General features: G+C 39.8%; 1 protein-coding gene and 1 non-coding gene across 4 annotated transcripts in view; both read left to right on the forward strand.

The window, feature by feature from the left end:
* Positions 1-7,574, forward strand: part of Lrrc39 (leucine rich repeat containing 39) — a 63,216-nt gene that overhangs the window by 930 nt on the left and 54,712 nt on the right. The gene's annotated exons all lie outside the window — the stretch shown is intronic.
* LOC111818265 lies at positions 2,732-2,838 on the forward strand. Its single transcript, XR_002822289.1, has one exon. It is a non-coding gene; the product is annotated as a U6 spliceosomal RNA (small nuclear RNA).

Consider the following 7,574-nt stretch of genomic DNA (forward strand, 5'->3'; position numbering starts at 1 on the left):
TCTCTCTCTCTCTCTCTCTCTCTCTCTCTCTCTCTCTCTCTTTCTCTCGCTGCGGTACCAGGGATTGAAGTGAACTCAGGACACTGTGCTTGAATCTTCTTTCTTGATCCCTTCTGCCAATCTGTTTCTTTTGATGGATTGAGACTATTCACATTGATGGATATAGTTGATATGTATTGACTTATCCTTGTCAGTATTATTTTCCTGTTGTTGGTTCACTTCTGTCTCCCCTTTGTCTTACTGCTTACTTCTCCTGATAGAGTCATTCTACTGGGATCTATTCAGCAATTCATTCAGTTGTTGTCTTCATTGTTGTTTTCTAAAATATCCTTCAGAATTTTTTTGAATGCTGGCTTGGTGATCATGAATCGTTTTCAGGTGCTCTTTGTCATGAAAATATCTTATTTCTTCACCAACTTTGAAAATTAATTTTGTGCATATGTCAATCTGGGCTGGTGGTTGTTTTCTTTTAGGGCTTGAAGTATTTCAGTCTAAGCTCTCCTTGACTTAAGGATTTGTGTTGAGGAGTTCTGCTCTGATTTTAATAGGTTTTGCTTTATACATTACTTGTTTCTTTTTCTTTAACACCTTTTAATATTCTATTCATGTGTTGAATTTCTGGAATCTTAACTGTGATGTCCCTTTGTATAGTTTTTATGATCATAGCTAATTTGAGTTCTATATACCTTATTTATCTGTATGTCAGATGCCTTCCCATGCTTGGGAAGTTTTCTACTATTATTTTTATGAAAAGGATTTTTATGTCTGTTCTGCTATTTCTAATTTTTAATTGATTCCAGTTTATCTTATGTTATTCTTCTTTGCATCGTCTAGCAGCTGCTGGATTGAGCTCTTCTCTTGCTGGCCTAATCTCTGCTTCCTGATCCTGGACTTCTCCTGGGGTTGTCTCTCACCCATTCTGGGATTTTGACCCTGGGAGCCCTGAGATAAAGTCAACTCAAGGCTTCTCCTAATCCCAAATTCAGTTGGCTCCTCCCTAAAGGGTATCTGGCTATGCACACTCTTCAAGGGCCACAGTGTCACTTGGATTGGAGTCATCAACTTTTGTAGCACACAGCATCTACTGCAACATTCCACTGGTGCTTTTCTCCCTGGAGGTCTCTGTATTCACCTTCACTGTCTCTGTAGATTAAATTCTTCTCTTTCGTGCCAGGAGCTAGGGAGAAAACTCAGTTTTCCTCTTCCATTTTGTGCACTGTGGTCTGTCTCCTCACTTCCTCTGAGGGCTTCAAATCTTTCCTGGGTCCCAAAGATCCACCCTCCCTCCTTATTTTCTTCCCCAAGTTGTTATTTTCCTGTGTCTGGATTCTGAATCTAAGAGAAATTGATTTGTTGCTGTTTTCTGCTTCAGCCATCTTCCCAGAAGTCACTCTTTCCATTTTCTAATGTCTTCTTCAATTTCTTTCTTATGTTTTCTGTAATTTTCATTAGACAAGTCTTTCATCTTCTTAGTAAAATTGATTCCTAGATTTTTTCCAGGAACTATTATAAATGGAATAGTTTCCCTGATTTTTGTTGGTAAGTTTATTATTGGTGTATAGGAAAACTAATGATTTTTGTGAGTTAATTATGTATCCTATGACTTGAGCTTTTAAAAAAGTTCTGGGTGGGCACAGTTGTGCATCTCTGGAATCCTGGCACTCAGGAGGCTGAGGCAAGAGTACTGCTACAAGTGCAAAGTCAGCCTGGTCTACACAGCAAGATAGACACTGGATCAAAGAAGTTTTTGTTGAGACTTGTTTGGTAGCCTTTCATACGACATTCTAGAGAATGATTTACATACTGTTAAGAAAAATGTATATTCTGTACCTGTTGGATGAATGTTCAGTTGATGTCTGTTGGATCTGCTTGGTCCAGGGTGCAATCTGAATCTACTGTCTGCTAAATTTTTGCTGGGTAATCAGTTTATTGCTGAAAGTGTGTGTTAAATTTCCAAACTGTTATTTTTTTCTTGAGTCTAGGTATTCCCTTAGGTCTATTCATATTTCTTTTATATATTCATGTGCTCTGATATTGGGTGCACATGTATTCATATCTATTTCCACTTGATTGATTGACACTTTCCCTCTCACATTCAAGGCCCCTTTGCCTTTTGCCCTTTTCCCTTTAATCTTCTTGCTGTTCTTGCTGCCATAGATCTGCAGTAAATGTAGCTTCTTATTACATATGACAACTTGTGCACTTGGTAACTCTTTCCTTTTCATACACAAGAACCTGAACTCTTTTGGGCCACCCAATTGTAACAAAAGGAAAACGACTAAAGAAACTTGAACCATAAGAGACAAGTGGTCATTAAGAGCCAAAAGTATGCAGGGAGGGGCTGGCGAGATGGCTCAGTGGTCTAAAGCACCTATTTGGAACAAGCTTGGAAAAGCACAGGGACCAAGGTTCAATCCCCCAGCACCACATGCCAGCCAGCCCCGCCCCCTGGTGGGCTGAGCTGGCCACACACACACACACTCACACACTAAATAAATAAATAAATGTTAAAAAAAAATGCAGGGAGAGGAGAGAATAAATGTAAATAGAACTATAATGCTAATCATAGGCTGAATTTTGTTTAGGAGAGACAAAGTAAATGATAATGACATAAATCCATTGAGAACTCTAAATTTTCACTTCATATTGTATGGAAAGATGAGATAAAATGGTCATAGTCTGGAGAGCATAAGCAGGACTAGAAGAACATTTCCTTTAAAGTTTTAAGTTTGTGCTCACTTCGGTAGCACATATACTAAAATTGGAACGATACAGAGAAGATTAGCATGGCCCCTGTGCAAGGGTGACATGCAAATTCGTGAAGCGTTCCATATTTTTACTCATCTGTTAAAAAAATAAAATAAAATAAATAAAGTTTTAGATTTTAGGCTTAAACATGCTTTTTTGGGAAGACAGAGTACTGGTGAGCAGTAGAGGAACAGCCTATCTGAGATCTGGCGTTCAGGTGCTAAAATATAGAAACACGGGGACAAGAAGGAGGTAAGTGGCTCCTGGGACCCAGCATGGATCTAAACTGAGGATTAAAGGCCCTGGGGAGAACAAGGACAAAGACATCAGTACTGAAGGAGTTTGCAAGCCGGGTTTTCTTGTGAGCCCTGACACGCTACACAGGAGGGGCAGCTTGAACCTGCAGATGCATGGGAATTACTGGTGAGCCCAGTGGCAAGGCCAGAGGAACAGAGAAGTGCATCAGCAGATTGTAGTGGCTGGTGAGTTTTGGGGTTCTGATGTCCCCCAAGAGAACATGATTTGTCGATAGCCTTCTTGGAGAGGGACCAACTGAGCTTGAACTTCAGGGCTGTTATAGACTGGCTCCATCTGCTGGCTTCCAGGGTCAGGGGAAGGCAAAACTGAATTCATGCAGTAAGAGGTCAAGAAGGCCAGTTCAAGGCAGCAGGGAGCTGAGTTCAAGCCTGCAGGAGGCACACAGAGTGCTACAGCCTGAGCAACTCCAAACATAATCAACCACCTTATCTTTGGCAACAGAGCCAAGCACCTTCAGTAGAAGAATTACTCTTTAATAAATAGTGCTGAAAAAATGGGCAACATAGAAGATTCCCCAAAGCTCCACAAAAAGACTTTTAAAGTTAATATCCAAATTCAGGGGCCAGGGAGATAGCTTGGTGTTCTAAGCTCCTACCTGGTAAGTGTAAGGACCTGGGTTTGATCCAAGGTACCACATGCTGTGCCAGCCCTGGAACTCCAGGTGTGCAGTGAAACCCTGAGTGGTGGCACATGCCTGTAAGACCAGCCCTGAGGAGGCTGAAAACAAGAGGATCATCATGAGCCCAAGCTGCACAGTGAGACTGTAACAAATACAGTAAAAAAGAATTCAGTAGTGTAGCAGGATACACAGTTAACACTCAAAAGTCAATAGCATTTCTATACACAAGTAACAAACTCACATAGAAAAAATTTAGGGAAAGTACACCATTCATGATATCATCAAAAAAATTTAAATACTTAAGTATCAGTATAACAAAGGATGTAAAATATCTGCCAATGAAATTTATAGTAACCTAAAAAGGAGAATGAGGAGGATATGAGAGAATGGAGAAATATTCCTTGCTCTTATAGAAAGAATCAACATAGTAAAAATGGCCATACTCCCAAAACTGTTATGTAGATTTAATGGAATCCCAGTGAAAATACCATTAGTATACCTCACAGGTCTAGAGAAAACATTCCTGAAATTCATTTGGAGCAGAAAAGACCTAGAATAGCACAAGCAATTCTGGACAAATCAAGGAGCATCACGACCCCAGACCTGAAATTACACTACATGGTGTTGGCAAAAGAAACAGGCTTGAGAATCAGTGGAACAGAACAGAAGATGCAGATTCATCCCCAAACATACTCAGCCACCTTATCTTTGACAAAAGAGCCAAGCATGTTCATTAGAAGAAAGATTTTTCTCCTTAATAAATGGTGCTTGGAAAACTGGCTTTCCACATGCCAAAGACTAAAGCTAGACCCATGTCTATCACCATGCACTAAGCTAAAGTTGAAATGAACCTGAGATCTAAATATTAAAATAAAAACACTAAATCTACTGAAGAGAAAGTAGGTAGAAGTCTCAGAGACATAGGTGTAGGCAGAGACTTCATGAACAAAACCCAGACTGCAAGAGAAATAGTACAAAGAACCAACAAATGGGACTCACGTTAGTAAAAAGCATTTGCACAGGAAAAGAAATCAGCAACAGATTAAAAAAAAAACAAAGCACACGGAGTGGAAAAGAATTATAGCCAGTTCTCTCAAAGACGACTTATATCCAGAACAGATACAAATGTTTTAAAAATCAGATCCTCAAACTCAAAGACCCTGTCCACAAATGGATGTTGGAGATGAATAGGCACTTCTCAGATGAAGAAATACGAGTGCATATAAATGTATGAAAAAAAGTTCAGTATTATTGGTTATTTGAGAGATGCAAATTAAAACTGCTGCAATTCCTTCTCCCCCCAGAAAGAATGGCTGTCATCAAGAAATCATCGGATAACACACACTAGAGGGACTGTGGAGAAAAAGAACCCTTCTCCACTGTTGGTGGGAGTGTAGACTGGTACAACCACTGTGGAAATCAGTGTGGTGACCCCTAAAAAAACTGGGATTGTAGTTCCCATTTGACCAAGCCATTCCCCTTCTGGCTACCTTTGCAGAAGAATTAAAGTCACTGTAGCACAGTGATATATGTGCACCCATGTTTATAGCAGCACAATTTATCAAGCTAAATCTTAGAAGCAACCCAGATGTCCATCAACTGAAGAATGGATTAAAAAGATGTGGGTTTTGTTTTTTTTTTTAATGTATGTAGGACAGGGTCTACAGAGTCTCACTATGCAGATCAGACTCATAGTGATCCTCCTGTTTCCAGCCTCCCAAGTGCTGGGATTACAGGCGCATGCCACCACGCCCAGTCTCAGTTGCCATTTCCGAATGCCCAGGGGGTGGGGCTGGCAGGGCATGCCTGGGATCAAACTTCAGTCTGCCGAGAAAGATGCTTTAATCTGCTGAGCTATCCAGCCTGCCAAAAAAGATGTGGGTTTTGTTTTTTTTAATATAGTGGAGTGCTACTCAGCCATAAAAAGGATAAAATGGAGTCTTTTACTGGTAAATGGCTCCAACTCAAGACCATACTCATGAGTGAAATAAATTAGATCCATATTCTGTTGTCTCACTAGTGTGAAAAAATAAAGAAGTAAATAAGGCACAAAATGTACAATAGATATTGTGAATTGGGAAGAAACCATTCAAAAGAAAAGACAAACTGTGATAGAGAAAAGGGAAATGAAAACAGGAGAAAAAGGGCCGGGGAGATACCTGAGTGGCACAAGCACCTGCCTCACAAGCACAAGGTCCTGAGTTTGATCCCTGGTCCCCTCCTCAAAAAGAAAAAGAAAATAGGAGAAAAGAAAGAATATATGTATACACAAGGTAGTTAAGATTGTTATACAGCTAGATTCCCTTTGTTCATTAAAATCTTTGTGTTAACACTGTGTACGTGAAGTACCAGGTTTATATCTTCTATTCTGAATAACTACTAGGAAGGCAGCAATACACAATGTGTAAACTATTGGGCTGGTCCTAAGAATCTGCTTTGAAACTCAGTTTCATTGGTATGTTTATCTTTTTTCAAAAGGAAAGAACAAGGCTGGCCAAATAGCTCAGTGGATTAAAGCCCCTGCAAGCAGGTGCAGAGGCCAGGGTTTCAATCCCAGGGCCTGCTGAGCTGGCCCCGCCCACAGGGTGCACTGAGATGGTAATTGAGACTGGGTATGGTGGGGTGCACCTGTAATCCCAGCTCTTGGGAGGCTGTAAACAGGCAGATCACTATGAGCCCGATCTAGTGGTGAGACCCTGAACACCATGGGGACCCTTAAAAAAAACAAAACAAACAAACAAACAAAAAAACCGGAAAGAACAACTGGGATGCAGAAAGGAGAAAAGAAAGAAGGAAAATACACACACACACACACACACACACACACACACACGATAACTAAAATAGTTGTACTACTAATTTTGTTGGCTTACTGAAAGAAACATTTAATATTTGTTTGATTAGTCCTTTTTTTTTTTTTTTTTTTTTTGGTGGATCCAGGGATTGCACCCAGACCCTTGTGCTTGCCCGGGAAGCGCTTATTCTACTGGGCCATCTCCCCAGCCCCAGTTTGATCAATCTTGCATAGTTATATCTAGTAAACTGAGCAACCACTTTGAAGAGAACAATATACAATGTAACAACCATTATTTATTTCCTATCATCTTGTTTTGAAATTCTGTATCATTTTATTGTTTTGTCTTTGTTTTTGCTTTTCTCTCTTTAAAATAATTTTTTAATTTATTATTATTAAGCTATCTCCTCAGCCCCTAAAATAAAAATTTTTAAAGAAATATAAACTAAAACCTCTGTATTCAGGTTTAATCACAGTATTTGCACTTTGCAAATAAGTGAGTTTTGGGATGATGTTTGGGAACTCATCTTGAAAAGGGTTGCCATTACTTGATTAGTCAAACTAATATTTTTTAATGTGCATACCACCTAAATGATCTATAGATTTAACTCAGTCCTCTCAGAACCAATGGCATTGTTCATAGAACTAGAAAAATAATCCTCAAGTTTGTGTGGAGTCTAAGATTTCAAATAGACAAAGCAATTTTGAGCAGAGAACAAATCTGGAGTCATTATAATTCCTGACTTCAAAATGCACAAGGACTGGGAAGGAAACTCAGTGGCAGAGCACTTGCCTGGTGTACACAAAATCCTGGGTTCAATCCTTTCCCCTTAAAAAAAGAGAACAAAACCAAAAAACAAAACAAAACAGCTGAGCACTGCAGTAACTCAGGAGGCTGAGGGGAGCTCTGTCTGAGGCCAGCTGTGCTACATAGTGAAGTCAAGGACAAAAGTTTAGAAAGCAAAAGCAGAGTCATAGTAACCAAAACTCCATTGTGCTGGTTTTAAAAATAGACACACAAAGATTAGGAGGGGAGGGAGTGAAGGAGAAAGGAGGAGAGGGGAGAAGACAGGAAGGTAGAGGGAGGGAAGGAGG

The sequence above is a fragment of the Octodon degus genome, unplaced genomic scaffold, assembly GCF_000260255.1.
Source record: "Octodon degus isolate 3935 unplaced genomic scaffold, OctDeg1.0 scaffold00084, whole genome shotgun sequence".
Classification (NCBI taxonomy): domain Eukaryota; kingdom Metazoa; phylum Chordata; class Mammalia; order Rodentia; family Octodontidae; genus Octodon; species Octodon degus.